The sequence below is a fragment of the Pan troglodytes genome, chromosome 12 (assembly GCF_028858775.2).
Source record: "Pan troglodytes isolate AG18354 chromosome 12, NHGRI_mPanTro3-v2.0_pri, whole genome shotgun sequence".
NCBI classification, from domain to species: Eukaryota; Metazoa; Chordata; class Mammalia; order Primates; family Hominidae; genus Pan; species Pan troglodytes.
Window position 1 is genome coordinate 43026944 of NC_072410.2, and position 18755 is coordinate 43045698.

Genomic DNA, 18755 nt, shown 5'->3' on the forward strand with positions numbered 1-18755 from the left:
GGATACACTTAACTATCTGGAACTTCAAGGCTCTACCAAAATGATAACGACTCTGCTGACTTAGGTCCCCCAGTGGCACACATTACAGAGTGAAAGGTAGGTTCCACTTTAAGTCCATGAAGCAGCATTCACTCTCTCCATGCTTTGACACAACTATGTCCCATACAGTCTCTGACGTTGGCCCTACCCCCTGGCCTGCTATCCCTAGATACCTACCTTATCACTAATTCTGACACTTCAACTGTTTTTCTGCCCCTCACTTTCAGTTATATTTTGGTCACATTTACACCTAATTTTTTCCTACCATGTGACCAGTGGTGGTCAGTTCAGTTCTGGAATCAGAGTCAATATAGAATAGCAGACACTGCTGTTTAGATAGCTCAGGACAATGGAATCTTAGGAATGATCGGGTCAAGCTCCAGCCACCTGGGAATCCCTCCAGTGGCTTCTCTTGGCCGCCGCTGTGGCTGCCTCCTCCCTGGCCTAGCATACCTAGACTGCTTTCATGCAGCCTGAACCACACTTCCCTTAGCAATCCCACAGTGCCTCAGGTTGACAGGAGAAGACAGTACCAAAGTCATGCCTTTCGCTATTTCTTCACAGTGATTAAAAGTCGAAGGACACCTAATAAAACTGAGAAAAAGTGCTGGAAGGAAACTTCTGCATGAATCTTTCTAAATCAGGAAGCTGACTTATTTCCAAGGTAGCCTGTGGAGTTTCTTTCCATCCAATGAATGTTTACTTTTATCAAAATAAGAGACTTACATAGTTAAAAATTTAAAAATTTAAATAGTGCCAAAAGTCTTACACCAAAAACAGCAGTCTCTTGTATAATTCTCTCTTTCCTTCTCCGGGGCTCATACACAAATAGAAATGGCTTTCATTTATTAAAATTGTTTCTTCTGGTATTCGTATTTATATTTGCTATGTCATATGTATATACTATGTCCCTTAATTATTCAATCTTAGATGTCCCCTATGACTTCCTATTACAATGATGAAAATTTTAGCACCTTTTTTCCTTCCAACATTAAAGCACAATTATTTTTCCAACCACTTTCAGTGTCTTCATGCCTTTTTCAATGTTTTTTATTTGTTTCTGATACAAGTAGCATGATTACATTTTTTCTTGTACATCTTATTTTTTCCCTGCAGTCAATTGGTACCTCCTGTTAAAATTTGATTTTCTTGCAACTATTGGCTAAGTCTTCCTATACTCTTCAATGGCTCTGTAAAATTCTCATAAAATACCACAATATCCTAAGTTTGTGTATTCCCAGGACACCCCTCCTGGAGCTCCCTGACCACCAGAGTTCACTGTGAACTGCCGTTCCCTAGGGCTGCCATATCCCTTCAGCCTTAAGACTGCCATTATCCTCAGCAAACTAATGCAGGAACAGAAAACCAAACATCACATGTTGTCACTTATCAGTGGGAGCTGAACGATGAGAACACATGGACAACAAACAATGGGGCCTGTTGGAGGGGAGTGTGGGGGAAGGGAGACCATCAGGGAGAATAGCTAATGGATGCTGGGCTTACATAGCTTACATAGCTAATGGATGCCAGGCATAGACGCAACACCGAGGTGATGGAATTATCTGTGCAGCAAACCACCGTGGCACATGTTTACCTATGTAACAAACCGGCACATCTGGATGTGTACCCCTGAACTTAAAAGTTGAAGGAAAATAAATAAATAATAAATCAATGACATAAAATTAAAATAAATTGTTGGTGTATTGGCAAAAAAATTTTTTAAAGTCTTCCTTTTGCTGTCATCTGAGTGTTCCCATCCTGCCCTCTCCCACAACTCCACCCTGGCCCTGTACACCCAATTTTGTTCTTAATTAGTTCACTACGTCATCTAGGTGGAGCATATCCCTGTGGCTTCCTAACAAGGGGAAGATATTGTCTGAAAATGCCTTTTTTTTTTCAATCCTTATAGTCGATTAACTGGCTGTATATAAAATTCAATGATGAAATTTATTTTTGGTCCAAATTTTGAAATCGTGATTGCACTTTGTCAGCATTGACACGTTGGATGTAATTCTTACTCTAGAGCTTTTTTAGGTAACCTGGTCTCTATCTCAGGATCTTCTACTTATGCTTGATATTAGACGTATCTATCCTAGTATATATTGATGAGGGTCACTCACTTTTCTGGGCATTCAGTGGGTTAGCAATGGGTCCTGACGGTCCAATGGCTCCATATTTATACATATATTTCTTTTTACCAAGTTTCATATTTAGTCCTCTCCCTCCAAGCATTTCCTCTAATTGATGAATTTAATTCCTAAGCCTTTCTCAGGTTTTGTGGGAGAGATGTAGCTTCTCATCAGTGTTCCCACACTGTGAAGTCATTTGCTGTTTCTGCATCCATTGTTTACCCTTATATGTATACTGTGGTTTGAGACTATAGATGTCCCCTGATTTCATCATAGTTGGAATTTGGTTTCCTTTTTGTTGCTTTTGTCATCTTAAATCTGAAAGTACTGTTTCATTTTTTGAATAGCTTTATTCATTGGAAGATTCTTTACTGTACTGCCCCCAAATCTACCTGTCTGTATTTCTGTTCGTTGGTCCTAGATCTACCATATAAAGAAAGGCAGAACAATTCTACAGTGCTTTTCCATGACAGTCCTTCAAATATCTGCAGATGTTAGCAAGGCTCTCCTTCATCCTCTTTCTTCAAGCTAAATACCCCTAGTTCCTTAACTCTTCCTCTGTGGGTTTTTTGTTTTTTTTTTTTTTTTTTGACGGAATTTTGCTCCTGTTGCCCAGGCTGGAGTGCAACAGCATGATCTTCGCTCACTGCAACCTCTGCCTCCCGTGTTCAAGCGATTCTCCTGCCTCAGCCTCCCAAGTACCTGGGATTACAGGCACCCACCACCACGCCTGGTTAATTTTTTTGTTTTTGGTATTTTTAGTAGAGATGGGGTTTCACCATGTTGGCCAGGCTGGTTTCAAACTCCTGACCTCAGGTGACCTGCCCGCCTTGGCCTCCCAAAGTGCTGGGATTATAGGCGTGAGCTACCGCGCTCGTCCTTCTCTGTGGTTTTTAGGATCTTTCCCTAAACACTTGCCCTTCTAAGAATGCATGCTAGTTGATTAACATCCTTTATAATTTATACAAAAAACAGAGCTGTAATTAATGTTTCAAAAGTGGACAGATTAATAAAGAATTCAAGGAGTTTCTTATCTATCACAATTCAGATGTCATCCTGTCATGACTGGATAAATGAAAGCTTTCTCTCCACCTTACCCCCAGTGCCCTACACAGATATCCTTGAAGATGATAGTCAAAATCTAAGAATGTAATTAGGCCCCTAACAGTGATGGTTTGAAGTTCAGCTGGGTGAAAGATTGGGCATTGAGACATACATGGAATGCACATTTGCCTGTACATTGATAGGAAAAGGGGTAGTTAGAAAGTTATTGCTCTTTCTTCTTAGGTTGAGCCAGCATAATCTATGATAGCCATATTTTATCACTGAGAAGTCAGTACATGTCTAATAGAATTGAGATCAGGAAGACAAACTGAGAAAATGAATAGCATGACTGCAATTCTCCAGTGGGAAGCAACCTCCTTGACTCCACACTTGCCCTATACAGCTTTTTTTTTTAAAGTTGTGGTTAAACAACACATAATGTTAAATATATCATCTCAATAATTGTTAAGTGTTCAGTACTGTAGTATTAATTATGTGCCCATCATTGTGGAGCAGATCTCTAGAACTGCCCGGACAGCTTTTTTAAGTTGCATGGACTGTCTTGAAGGAACTCTGGAGCTCTAGTCCAGTGTGTAAAACTCATGTTTGGAAATGAGCCCTGTTGGAGGAAAGGCAAGGCTGTATGCTAGAGTAGAGCAGGTTGTGCCATACACAAAGGCACCAGGTGGAGGGACAAGCAGGGTGGAATTCAGTTCTTGCTCTACTTCGTAAAGCCCATGTCAAGGATCACCCAGAGGAAGGGAGAGCTTTTTTTGTTCGTACATAAAGACATATGAGTAAATTCAGGCAAGGGAGCAGGGCAGATAAGCAAAGAAATCAATGAGGGGCTCCTAGGTAGAATTTAAATTCTTGGGTGCTTTTCATTTCAACTTGGGTGTAAGTAATAATTAATGTACTTTTCTAAAGTTTTTATCCTATCCCACACACTAATTTTCTTCAACTGAGCCAGCCCTTCTGTCAAGCCTTACAAGCCTCTCTACAGTAATGGTAAAAATTTAAACGAACAGGGAATTCAGTGGAAATTTATCTACCTCCCTGTTTACCTTTCTATTGGTGCCCAAGTGCAATGTCCTATCAAGACCACTGTGTCACAGGAAGTGACTAGCAACAAAGGCTGTGGGAACCCCTGGTACAGCTGGGAAGCAGCAGAACCAGTACTGGAGTGATGTAATTCCCATGAGGGCAGGGATTTGGGTCAGTTTTGTTTACCAACATACTGCATGCAATTTTAGCAATTCCCAGCACAGAACAGGTTCTTAATGCTCTTTTAAAATTTTATTTATTTTTTACTCTTGCTGTCACCCAGGCTGGAGTGCAGTGGCATGATCACAGCTCACTGCAACCTCAAACTCCTGGCCTCAAGCGACCTTCCCACCTCAGCCTCCCGAGTAGACGGGATTACAGGCATAAGCCACTGTTCCCGGCTGCTAAATATTTTTAGAACGACCAAATCATTCAAGGGAATGTGATAAACTGTGGAACTGTATTAGAATTGCTATCTCAGATTGTTAAAGAGAAATGAACCAAGAATCTGACCCAACATTTTATTCAATGATTTTTGCCATGATATTCAATAAGCATAGCATGATTCAATGTTTAAAAAGTCCACTTTATAAAGAGAAATCAATTTTAACTAAATTTATTTATTTCCTTTTCTTTTTATTGTAAAGAAAGCCCAGGTTGGATACCAGTGAGTTTTTCCCCTGAGGACTCACATACATGCTGTTTAAAAATCTGTTGATGAATATTGCTAGGCATCTTAATTAGGCATACCAATCTGAGTTTCTAGAATTAACGTATTCTTATTTTGTGAAAATTATGGCAAATCTAGAGCTTTGGGTCTATACTTAATTTATCCATTAGATCTTAAATATTATCCTTAAGACTGCATCCACAAATTCTTTCAAATTTCAAAAACAAGTATGGTATGACTCAAGTATACATGCCAATAGTAGAAATTTGCATTGAGAAATATTTTTGATTCTTTAATATACATTAATATACCTTTGCCATGGCCAGCTCATCTTATTCTTTAAAAGCTGCTTTCCCTGACTATAATTTTTTTTCTGATTTCTGCCATTCTTCACTCTCCCTTAGTGTCTCTCTTTACCAATTGCATAATGAATTTACACTCTTTCATTTGTTGACATATTGCCTCATCCTATTGCCTCATCCCAAGGATTTGGGGAATGATTTTTCCTTTGCAATTAGATAATAATACTAATTGATGTAGGATGTTACAGCTAGAGGAAAAAACAACTTAATACATACATTACTCTGACAGTATTAATAATAATTTTCTAAAGCTGCACAGCTGTTTAGAGCTTTGAGAATTACATAAGCCTCAGCCCAACTGCATGGCAATGAAAGTAAGAATGGTACATCCATTTTACAGATGAAGAGACGAAAATCCAAGGAAGCAAAGGGTTTTTTCTAGAGTTGCATTGCTTGGTAGGAGCTGAACATAAATCTTTTGACTCTCCAAACAGTGTGATATTTGGAAAGTTTTTCAACTTCTCTGAGCTTCAATTAGTTCACTAAAGATTGAGCTAATAATGTCTAATACAGAATTGCTTTACAGGTTGATTAAGATGACATATAAAGTAGTCAGCACAGTGCCTTAGATATAGTAAGTGCTCAATAAATGCAGTTACTGTCACTTTTATCAATGCCTCATGAACAGTATAATGTTCTTTCTTTTTATCCTGTAGTTGGCAAACTATAGCTCTGAGTGAAAACTAGCCCACCCCTTGTTTCTAACTTGGCTTATGAGTAAAGAATGCTATCTATCTTTTTAAATGGCTAAAAAATTCAAAGAATAATGATCCATGACGCTGGAAACTAGTATGAAATTCCGATTTAATTGTCCATAAATAAGTTATATGGGAACACAGTCACACCTATTCGTTTACATATTGTCTGTAGCTGCTCCTCACAACAGCCGAGTTGAGCAGCCACAACAGAAACTATACAGCCAACAAAGCATAAAATATTCACTATCTGACCCTTTACAGAAAAAAAGTTCTCCAATCCCTGTTCTTAATTAATAATCTACAGTGTTCTGATGAGCTATGCAAAAGTCAGGGTCTTTTCTGCTTTCTACCTTATTTGTATATACCCATTCCAATTCTTATTTGCAACAAAATGAGAAAAAAGTATGACATAGGAAAGACTAAACAACTGCCATTATTAGGGAAAGTTATGAAGACCTGCGATATACTCGGTTGTCTTTTGTATTTAGCTATTTTATCTCAGTTCCTCCCTTCTGCCTTCTGGGATTGAGCAGAGGAGAAAGAGAGAAATCAGGCCAGTTCAAGTTCAAAAGCTATTAATCAGATGACAGCATAGAAACCAAGTACTTTTTCCTCCTCCAGCATATCTGGAATCCAAGCAAAGTAATAGCAGAAGAGATGAGGCAACACCATTGAGCAAAATGCAGTGTCAACAACAGTCTTGAAACCACTTTATCTTCATCCCATTCTCATTCCCACCAGACAAAAATAAGGAATAAATCAAATAATATCAGTTGAGAGACTGCCATAGGTTTTCTCCTTTCAAACAAAGTTAAAACTAAGCTGGAGATATCATTCCACTTTACAGCTACACAAAGCCAAAGTAAGTACATGGAGTGCCTACTTTTGTATACCACTACTTTAGAAACAATATCTAGCCTTTAAAACAAAAAGGAGAAAATGAGCACATTTTATGAATAATCCAACATTTCTTTTCCTCTTGTTCAGCTAGCAGCACTGTATATGGTTGTGTTTCATGCAAAAAGGCATTCCTTTGCTAAAAATACATTCAGCTCATAAAGCCTGTGGATAAACAATAGCTCAAACTGAAAAGGAAAACAAAAAATAATGGAAATATTCACGTGGGGTATTAAGTCTACCTAGACTTTTCTCTGAAAGTAGAGGATGTTTATATCACTAAGCAAGAATATGTATATTCACAGACAGCTTATATGCACACACAACACACAGACACACATCACACACACAAACATACACACATCTACTTTCTCCTCTTACACCAGGTTTGAAAGCTGATTGGCTTGTGGCCAAAACTAATTTACAGGCCCTGCAAACACCTCTGTGGCATCCTTATTAAAAAGAATTGAGGTAATAAAAATAAAATGTTTAACCTCAATGTTCTCACCAGGTATAACGTGTCTCCCACCACTCACAACACTCTCCACTGGGTGGAAATGGAAACACTTCTATTCACAATCCCTCTGTCATGACTAACAAATATAACATTTCTTCCTACAAACAGAAAGATCTGTCCTTCATGCATATTCCTAGACAGTTCAAAATAGGTGTAAGCACTTTCTCATAAAGGTTTGAGCCAGTAATTCAGTGTAAGCATATTAGAAATATAGTATTTTTAAATATGAAATATGTGAGATTGAATCATTAGTTGTAACGTGGATAAAAGCAATAGCAACATTACGGAAGGATGTACTTTTCATCTTCATATGATAAGGCAACTGTGAAGTCTCATCCATTTTTTTTTTAAATAATGGTTTAGAAGAAATGTAACTACTCAGAATTAATCAGGCAGAAGCTGACAGGCTCAAAGATACAGTGCCTAACGTCTTCCCACCAATTCTGCAGGATGATTCAGAAAACATCATTTCGGGTTTCAGAATTCAAGAGGGACAAATATTGGGATTTTTCCTCACCAAGCTCTACTCTGGGGAAAAATGACCAGTCCAGTGTTAGCAGCCAATCAGTGCCATTCTTGACCTTACTATGTCCAAATCAGAACTCATTCCACTTTCTCCTCTCCCCTGAATGCCCACTCCTGACCAGTGTTTTCTGTTCTTGTTAATGTCTCTGTTATTGTCCCAATTCCCCATCTGGCCTCACAAAAGGGGCTGCAATACCTTTGATTTTGTGACTTTGATATTTCTCTTACTCTTCTTTGTTTAGGTCTCGCTCTGTACCCCACCCTACCCCATCCTATTTCTCCATTACCACTTCCTGCTGAGAATATTGCAATTGTCTTCTAAATTGTTTCTGCCTTCTGTAAAACATGCCCATAGTTTCTGAGGTTTGGCATACTGCAGTAGTCACTCCTGCTCAAAAACCTTCAATAGACCCCCACTGCTGACAAGAAAAATGCAATCTCCTTAGTCTATATTCATTATTATTGAGTAATAACAGCCAAAATTGGCTTTGTTTTGGATTGCCAAGTACTTTATCATATCACTCCTCATCCCTACAGTAACCCTGTCCAACATGCCTCTCATCCCCATATTACTGACAGAAATATTGAGGCTCAGAAGACTGCAATGACTTTCCCATTGACCTGAGTCCCTGGTATATCTTTCATGTACTCAGTGTTCCTTATATTTTTATTAAATAAGTAATTGTTTTTTCTTCTTCCCCTCTCTGTCTCTTTTCATAGTAATTTTAAAGCAGATGATATTAGGACTTGTTTCTTTGTTAAATTCTTCATCCTCAGAGAAAATGATCTTTGAGTAACTATTAGAACTCTGCTGGTGCTAGGTTTAAATGTAAGAGCTGTCACCTTCCCTAGGGTCAAAACCTTCTCGATTCAAGACATAGATGGCACTTCATTAGCTGATATGGTAATTAAAGGCCCCAGCTGTAATGTGTAAGGACCAGTATAGGAAATACATTTATCTTACTTTTCAATTTTATTCCACTCTGGACTCCTAATTGAAATAGAAATCCTCAGACTAAACAGGTAAAACTATAATAGGTCAAGAGTATCAAGGACTTTCTTCAAATTGTTCAATTTGAGAAAGGAAAAGACGATTTTGTACAAGGTTAAGTAGTACGTTATTATCTCTGGCCAGGAAGGCTGCCATGATTTCCAAACCTGTTCTGCCACCTCTCATAGAAAAGGAGAACAGATCTAAAGCCATAGTCCTTGTATGTCAATATATTTTGATCAAGATGAACTATATCAATATTAGTTTGCAAAAATTGTCATTAAAAAGACAGGTATATGGTAACTCTTTAAAAAATGATACAATTTTCTGAAGATTTATTTTCTTATTATTTGAGTTCTCCTAAATTATCCTTATAAAAATTACAGTATATGAACTGCAAGTTAAATAATATATTTTTAATTTAATATAGTATGTAAAGGTATGTACAATTTTATGAAAGTTTACTGATTAAAGCATTTTGTAGTTTTTTCAATTTTTGAACCATTTTGAATGTTTATTTATGAAAGCATAGATAAAAGATTTAAGACATTTAAAGTGGCTGAACAGGGTGTGAAAACTGAGAAACCAGAACACAGATCTCATGAAACACCGAGAGATCAAGTAAAGTAAAAACAGAAATAAAGCTCTACTCACCATCACAGAAAGAGAAGAAGGAATATAAATCGGGTGAAAAGGAAAACAATCACATACAAGTTCCCACCTACTTACTGGGGGGTATTAACTAACATGCTATAATCAAAGAGATAAAAGCCAACATAGGAATATTTATTACAGCTTTCAGAAGGGCAACTTGAACTACTGGGGCAAGAGTGAAACACTGAAATAAGCATAGTACACTGTATAAGCACGCCGTGAGAAATCAAATGGCATAATGTAACTTCCTCTACAATCACTTGATCTAACTAAAAATCAGTGGGCATTACCACAATACTTGGGCATTTTTAGAATGTTTTATTACTGCAAAATTATAGAAGTGAAAGGTCTATAATTTAATAATTTAATGGTTAATGACTTGGCACACAGTAAGCTCTCAAATCCTTGTTGAATATTAATTGACATGGTAAACCTCCAAATGGCTTGAGGAAAGACATGTGTTTAGAGAAGATACACAGGATCAGGGTATCTAGAGTTCAGTGTCATCGAAACAATGTAAGGAGCTATCCCCAGAGCCCACTCAAGCTGGAAAGTCTCTCGAATTGTCAAAAGGAAGAGTTGGCTGCAAGATATCTATTTCCATGACCTCACTGGATGATGTTATCAGGATGGGTGTGGTGGGGAGGAAGACAGTGCAGTGGAACTGTGCAGACAAGTAATGTGTAGACAAAGCATGGGCTTCTTAACGAGAGTGCTGAAGGAGTAAAACAGATATAAGTACTATGGCTAAACTTAGAAATGGTATTGATAAAGACACTGTACAAAGGATGCCACTGCAGAAAAAGTCACAGGAACTCCTCTGTGTAGTAATAAAGGGCTTAGTTAAAGTAAAAAGTATGCCAATGCAGGAAATACACAGACTAGGACTGAAGAAGTTACCAAAGCTACATCTGTTGGGTTGTTGCCCACTTTCCTAGTGAGGTGGGTGAGAGGTTAATAGTTGACATAGTTTGTACACAGAGGGACTCACACAGACATGCCCTCAGAAAAACACACACCTGGTCTCTCTCTACATGTAATTACACTGTGTATATTACCCATATACAATATGGATTATGCCTCTCAATTCATCCTTGTCAGGGTCCCTTTGTACCATGTTAGTTTATGGTGTGCACAAAGGCATTTGGTAGGAGGGGGTACCAGTGGGTCTGAAATCCTACCATCTTCTTTTCACCAAGCCAGTAACTGGAGCCAGCACAGGTGTCCTCGCACAGATGTTGCTGAGCCAGGTGAAAGCAGTGCCTTTCTCAATGGTCATCCAGAGGGGTCCTTTCCATGATTCATAAAAATGCCCCAAATGTGCAAATGGCAGTTCTGATCCTGTGTTTTATAACATACAAAGTAGGAATTCCTTCATGGTCATATGTTAAATATATATTTGCACCAAATTTCCTTTGACTGACAAGCTCTGTGTAGTCAGGATTCTGTGGCAGAGGGACCAGATCAGGTAAGCAGCATACCTTACCATATTGGATAAAGATGCTTATTCCTCTCCGGGCAATGAACTTCAAAGAAATAAAGTAAGAAAGAAAGTACACAGCTCCAAAAATATAAAATATCACAAGAATGCCCACTCAATGTCTGTAAAAGTAGGAATTAGGCATCTATGACCTGGGTGCCTGCCCACCACCCCAGATTTTCTTATACTTTCAAGTCCCTGCTTGTACTCATTTTTACCTCCTCAGCCATCTGGAACTCTTACTACCATGTGAGTCACTTTCATTTTCATAAATATATTTTGTTCCCTGAAGGTCTTTCAGAGACATAAAGTATCTGGACATACCTTTTCTCCTTAAAGATGATGGCAAGGAAAGGACAATTTTTAAACCAAATGGGAAGAATTTCCGAGCGTGAAACTTCAAGCACTATGGTACATAAGTGGGAATCTTTGTCGGTGAAAGGTTTTTCCCCCAAACCCACATTTACCCTCAAGTAATCTGTTGTAGGCAAATCGGGAATCCACACATACTAATTTTTTTTTTGAGACGGAGTCTCGCTCTGTCGCCCAGGGCGGAGCGCAGTGGCGCGATCTCGGCTCACTGCAAGCTCGGCCTCCCGGGTTCACGCCATTGTCCCGCCTCAGCCTCCCGAGAAGCTGGGACTACAGGCGCCCGCCACCACGCCCGCATATTTTTTGTATTTTTAGTAGAAACGGGGTTTCACCGTGTTAGCCAGGATGGTCTCCATCTCCTGACCTCGTGATCCGCCTGCCTTGGCCTCCCAGAGTGCTGGGATTACAGGTATAAGCCACCGCACCTGGCCCACACATGCTAATTTTTAGTAAGACCACACGAAGGCCTTCGGCTCTTCCATGCCTCTGGCATACAGTTATCTTTACCAAGAATGCCCACTCCCTCTTCTTTCCCACCTGACTAACTTCAGTTTACTGTTCAGGTCCCTTCTTACCTATGACCTCTTCTCTGTAGCTTGTTCTCTAACTACTTATTGATTCATAATTATTTATCTCTTAATCTCTCCAGCTGGATAGCTCTTTGCAAAGAAGCATACTCTCTTTAATCTCTGTTACAGGCAGTGTGCTAGATAATAGAGAAATATTTATTGCAATGAAGCCCATGCAATGCAGTATCAAGTATTATTTTTTAATATTTACATTTTGGTGATTTTATTTTTCTATCCAAATTGCCATTTCACATGGATCCTCAAGTAAAGGACAAACGGCATAAAGTAAGGAAAATCAAGACTTGGACTCCAGCATAAAATAAACTGTGTATTTGAACAAATCTCTCCACCTCATTGTCTAGTTTCCCTATCAGCGAAATCAGTACAGTCGTTTTGGAAAAACTCCTGAGTTTATACATACATATGTTCCAGAACCCCAGTGGACACCTGAAACCATGGATAATACTGAACCCTATGTATATTGTTTTTTTTCCTATACATACATACCTATGATAAAGTTTAATTTCTAAATTATGCACAGTCACAGATTAACAATAACTAATAACAAAATAGATCAATTATAACAATAAACTGTAATAAAAATTATGTAAATGTGGTGTCTCTCTTTCTTGCTCTCTCTTTCTCAAAATACTGTAATATTATTGGACCACAGTTAACTCCAAGTAACCAAAGCCACTACAAGTGAAACCAGGGATAAGGGGGGAACTACTGTACTTGGTCTACAACAGGATTTCTCAGCCTCAGCACTACTGACATTGTGGGTCAGATAACTCTGTTTGTGGGGAGCAGGGAGTGGAACCGTCCAGCGCATGGTAGGATGTTTAGCAGCATCCTTGGATTCGACCCACTAGATGCCTGTAGCACCCACCCAGATGTAGCGTCAAAAATATTACTAGACATTGACAAATGTCCCCAGTGGTGGCGAGGAGATTCTTAAAATTGCCCCAGGTTGAGAAGCACTGGTGTAGATCAGAAGTTTCCCATACTTTCGAGCATCAGAATACTTTTTCCTAAAGAAATATTAAATAGCACTCATTGTAGAAATGTAGACAAAGTGCAGGGCTCTGCTTGAAAGGGGTAGAGAGGGCACTGCTGAAAACTCTCTGCTTTTTATGATTCTTGGATTTTAAAGAAGCACAAGTGAACACTTTGGGAGGCCGAGGCGGGTGGATGACGAGGTCAGGAGATGGAGACCATCCTGGCTAACACGGTGAAACCCCGTCTCTACTAAAAATACAAAAAATTAGCCAGGCGTGGTGGCGGGTGCCTGTGGTCCCAGCTACTTGGGAGGCTGAGGCAGGAGAATGGCGTGAACCCAGGAGGTGGAGCTTGCAGTGAGCCGAGATTGTGCCACTGCACTCCAGCCTGGGGAACAGAGCGAGACTCCGTCTCAAAAAAAAAAAAAAAAAAAAGAAGCACAAGTGAATACGCTCAGAACATATGCCAGACGGTGCTTTGCAGTTTCTCTAGGATATTTACCATTAAACATTGAGATTTGAAAAGATCACGTTGAAAATATGCACAAAAAAGTTTAACATCGATCACACAATAGAAGACTGTAAAGTCAAAATATATTTTCTTTCACCCACAGAAGGGAATCCTCTGCTATAATAACAATAAAGGAAGAAAAGAAGTCACATGTCTCTGGCATTTAAAAAATGTTATTAATTTATACACAAGATTCACTAGGCAATAAACCTCTTAAAAGGCTGACCTAAGTGAAGGTTTCACATCCCCAAATTTATTTTGCAAAATTTAAGTTTATGAAATTATATGTCAGTTGTTTGAGGCTAAAAATACAATGATGAATATATATTTATATGTGTGAATGTATATATCTCCATGTACATATCTGTATGTGCATAAACATGTCATATATTTAATGTAATTTATTTTACTACTAAATATATATGCCAACTTTCTAGTAATAATAACTTTAATTTAGATAAGAGATATAAACTTATCACTTATAAATTTAAAGTGATTTATATTTGCAGTTTATTCAAATATAAATTTATATGAAAATATAAAAGGAAATTATTACTAGGCAAACATATATATTCTTTCATTCACTATGATACAAAATACTGTAATATTTCTGGACTGCATGTTAAAAGTTTTAATCATTGGCTTCTGTTACCAGAATAAGAGATTTTAATGTAGAAGTCCTTAAAATTTTTTGCTAATATTTAAAAATTTGCTCTAAATTAAAAGCTTAGCCAACATTCAAATAAATACAAATAATTCAGTTCAAAATTACTCCATTTTTAATAACTGAGAAGAACAAAAATTAAAATTAACACAGCAGGATTGACAGATGTACCTAACTGGAAGGCAGTAGATAAAAATTCAGAATGGAAAGTTTAATTTAACATTCTAACTGTAAAAATGCAGGGGAAATATGAACATTGGCACCCACATTAACTTTCTCTCTATCTATGGAGACCCAGAGCAAATAAGTACTAGGAGAAAGGATTTCACTTACCATATAGGTAAGCGATAAGAAAATGTTCAGAAATGCTAACACTTAAGAGAAATTGAATGATCCATCAGTTCAACTTATTACAATCACCTTATTCCAAGTTTGGGGGAAAAAAACAACTAAGAACCAAGTTACAATCTTTTAAGCTACTAATGTCAAGTAATAGATTTTTGAACCTATCTGCTTTTCAACCAGATGTTTAATCCTTGGGTAAGCAATATTTCAAAATAAACATGCAGATTAGAACTCACCCACTTGTCAAATGTAGCAGAAAAAAGCCTCTCTGCTAAGTTGGAGAAAGACTAATTGTCCCCCAGGGAGCTATGACAAGCTCTCCAGATTTCTCTTCTGTGTTTCAGATTTTAGAGTCTGGACACAACTGTTCTCTATTTCCCTGTGTTTATTTCATCAGTGCTTCCTCTGCATGGAGTGTTTTCTCTAAGGGTAACAACAAATATTCTTGACCAGTAATACCCACTGGCCTCTCCTGTGTGTGAAGGGCTGCAGAGAGGGCGAGGACACACACATCTTTAGGACCCAGAAGTTAACATCACAATCAAGCCCACAGTTTAGACTTTCGTAGCAGTAACATAAGGTGACAGTCTAAAATGGATAATAGTGAATCCTAGTCCCACTTTCAACAGGAAACTAGTCAATTTAGGTAAGTTCTACATTATAAAAGGGGCAACCTATAAATGCTATGACTGCTGACTTAGAAAACTCCAGAAACAGTCTCAGAGTCAACAAAATCATTGTAGGTAAAAGCGGTTCCCAGGAACCTAGTACAAGAAAATATGAAAGGAGGCAAATTAACTAAGAGCCAACCTAAGAAATATGAAGGCACTTAAAACCCTTTAGTTACTCCCCATTGCCTTTCAGAATCAAAATAAAAATCTCTCAATGTGAACTATAGGGTCCTTCATGATCTAACTCTATAGCAACCTCTCATCCTCTACAGCAGGAGTCAGCACACTTTTTTTTCTGTAAAAGGCCAGACAGCAAATCTTTCAGGTTTTGTAGACCCTATGGTCTCTGTTGCAACTACTTAGCTCTGCTATTGTAGCATGAGAGTAGCCATATACAACATGAAAATAAAGTGGGTATGGCTGTGTTCTAATAAAACTTTACGAACACTGAAATTTGAATCTCATATTTTTCACACGTCACGGTATACAGTTCAATTTCTTATTTTTAAAAAATCATGTAAAAATGTAAAAAGGCAGGCCATACAAAAGCAGACAGCAGTCAGATCTTGGGCCACAGATCATAGTTTGCGCTGCAACCCCCGACTCACTCAGTCATCATCTCCGATTCCACAGAATGAAAGACTTTGAGTACCCCATTCATGCCATGCTTATTTTGGGTATCAGGGACCTGTTCTTGTTACCTGTCTTGCAATACTCTTTCCACATCTGTCTTTTTTTTTTTTTTTTTTTTTTTTGAGACAGAGTCTCGCTCTCCCAGGCTGGAGTACAATGGTATAATCTTGGCTCACTGTAACCCCCATCTCCCGGATTCAAGAAATGCTCGTGCCTTAGCCTCATAAGTAGCTGGGATTACAGGTATGCACCATCGTGCTTGGCCAATTTTTGTATTTTTAGTAGAGACAGGGTTTCACCATGTTGACCAGGCTGGTCTTGAACTCTTGACCTCAAGTGATCCACCTGCCTCAGCCTCCCAAAGTGCTGGGATTACATGCATGAGCCATCATGTCGGGCCTACATCCTCTTTAACAAACTAATTTCAGTTCATCTTTCAGGAGTCATTAACTTCCCTGAGATGCCTTCCTGTCTCCCTCATGACTGGGCTTGAGGCCCCTTCAATATGCCAGATAACTAGGTTTTTAGTATCATAGGACCAGTGAGATTGTGTCTAGTCCTAGACCCAGTATGGGTTGAATCAGAATTGCTGTCCAGTAGATCTCCTGTGTCTAGACAATAAGTTGGTGCTCAGTAAATATTGTTGAATGCATGACTGAAGGTGGGATCTGAAGAACATTACAGTGACAAGGGGACCCAGGTACATTGGTAAGAAGGTTAGACTAGCCTTTGGGGTGCTGGGGTGCTTTCTGCAAGGTCCGGTTTAGCTGCATGATCACAGCTGTTCAGATGCAGCAGTATGGCATAAGTCCCTGACATCAAATTGTCTGATCCCTGGACCCACTACTCACTATTTATGTGATTCTGGGCAGGTAGTATAAGTGTTCTATACCCCGATTTCCACATCTGTGGGATACAAGTGGCACTGTTTCATAAGAACTAAATGTGTTCATACTAGTGGAACATAGTGGTTGACATACAATAAGCTATCAACAAATCATAGCTATTATTAGTACTGATGTCAGCCAAAAAGGACTCTATTCTCATGGATTCTAAAAACTAAAAGTGGGAACCTATATTTTGTTTTTCATCAATACATTTATTGACTAACTCCACAAACAACTTGTCCAAGCAGAACCAATCCAATTAGGAAAAATGGAACAAAAAATAGAGAACAGATTTCTCCTCCATGCTAGTCTGCAGCTACATAAACACATTTACGATTCTCTAGATATGAATATGTAGTGTATGCTGTTAGATTTCTCATATGGCACTGAAATACTCGAAGTGGCTGACTGAGGGTACAGAGCTGATGATTCAGTAGAACAGCCTAAGCAAAGAGAGATAAGAAGGAATGCTGCCTTCCCTATATCACATCCTAAATTTCCTTTTCCCACCTCTATTCCCTCAATTCCCTGGGTGGTGTTAATAAACAAGAGCCGTGACAAACATGGGGTGCTTTGGATTGAATATGTCCTTAATATAGCCTTGCTGCCATTTGCTCATTTTATGGCATCCCAATCGCTACTCTTTTTTTGTTGTTGTTGTTGCCATTCTAAGGAGGGCAGGCAGGAAACAAGGCTGTCTATTTAGGCCCCTTGATCCCAGCGGGGGTCAAGTCCCCATGGCTGATATTGGGGAAGAAGGGACTGGAGATGGCCATTTCTGTATGGTAACTAACTACTGAAGCCTGACTCTCTTGGCACCCTCATTATTTCTACGTGTCCCATCTGTCTCTCTCTCTTGAGCTGTAGTTATGGCTAAACAGAAGAGTATCAGCATCAGAAATGCTATGATAGCAAACCTTACTATTCCCTTAGGCCATAGGAATGAAAAATGCAAGTCACAGTGTTAAAATTTCAAAATAAATTTTATGATGAGCATAATACTACCTATAATACTTTGATGATTATTGCATAGATATGTTATATTCATAACCAGCTACACTGAAATTCTCACTAGCAAGGTTAGTTAATTGCTATCATTGCAAATGGATACAAGTTGGGTGTTGATTACATTTGAATAATGTAATGTGTCCCTGTCTTCAGCAAAACCATTCTCCTTACTATGTAACAAGAAAACCAAATACCTCCTGAATTCCTGGCAGCATCTTGCCCTTCCTCACCTGTCACGAGGATAAAATATATATGCATTATATTATATATAAAAATATGCGATATGTAAATATATGTATTATATATACATATATACACACATAGGTATATAAATATATGTATTATATATACATATATACACACATATATACACACATATGTATATAAATACATATATATATACACACACGTGTGTGTGTGTGTGTGTGTGTGTGTGTATTTTTTTCTTTTTGGACTAAATTTTCATTGGAAAATATTTCCTGGCTTTTAGCATCAAAATTCTTTAGTTGATTTAAGAAGAAAAAAAATACAAAAAAGATCCCCCCAAAAAGGTCCAGGGTACTGTTGGGATGTCTAACATGGAGGGTCTTTTTGAAAGGTCTCTTAACATAAAATATTTTGATTAAAAAAAAGAACTTTGCAAAGTTGGATCCATATGGGAATACCCCACTTCCTTATTCCATTATGCTATAAATATGGATCTTTGCATAATTTTTATATAGAGACTTTTGGCCTTGAATTTAAGATAAATTTCACCACAATATTGTTTATAATAAGTAGCTAATATTAAGCCCTTACACTGTACTAAGAACCAACATATCCACTTATCTATCATCTATGTGTAAAATTTATTCCTTAAAACAAAAAACAATGAGGTACATGTTTTTATGATCCTCATCTTATTAATGAATCAGGAATGGAAAATTGAAGTAAATTCTCCAAGGTCACAGGGCAAGTAAATGGCAGAGCCTTGCTGTTGCTCATTTATGCTCATCAGTCTATATTTCCCTACTTTGATTTATAATTTTATTCATTATGATTTTAATT

At 38.1% G+C, this 18755-nt stretch overlaps 1 protein-coding gene across 5 annotated transcripts in view; it reads right to left on the minus strand.

Moving 5' to 3' along the window:
• Nucleotides 1–18755, minus strand: part of CTNNA2 (catenin alpha 2) — a 1472650-nt gene that overhangs the window by 939833 nt on the left and 514062 nt on the right. The window lies entirely within an intron of this gene.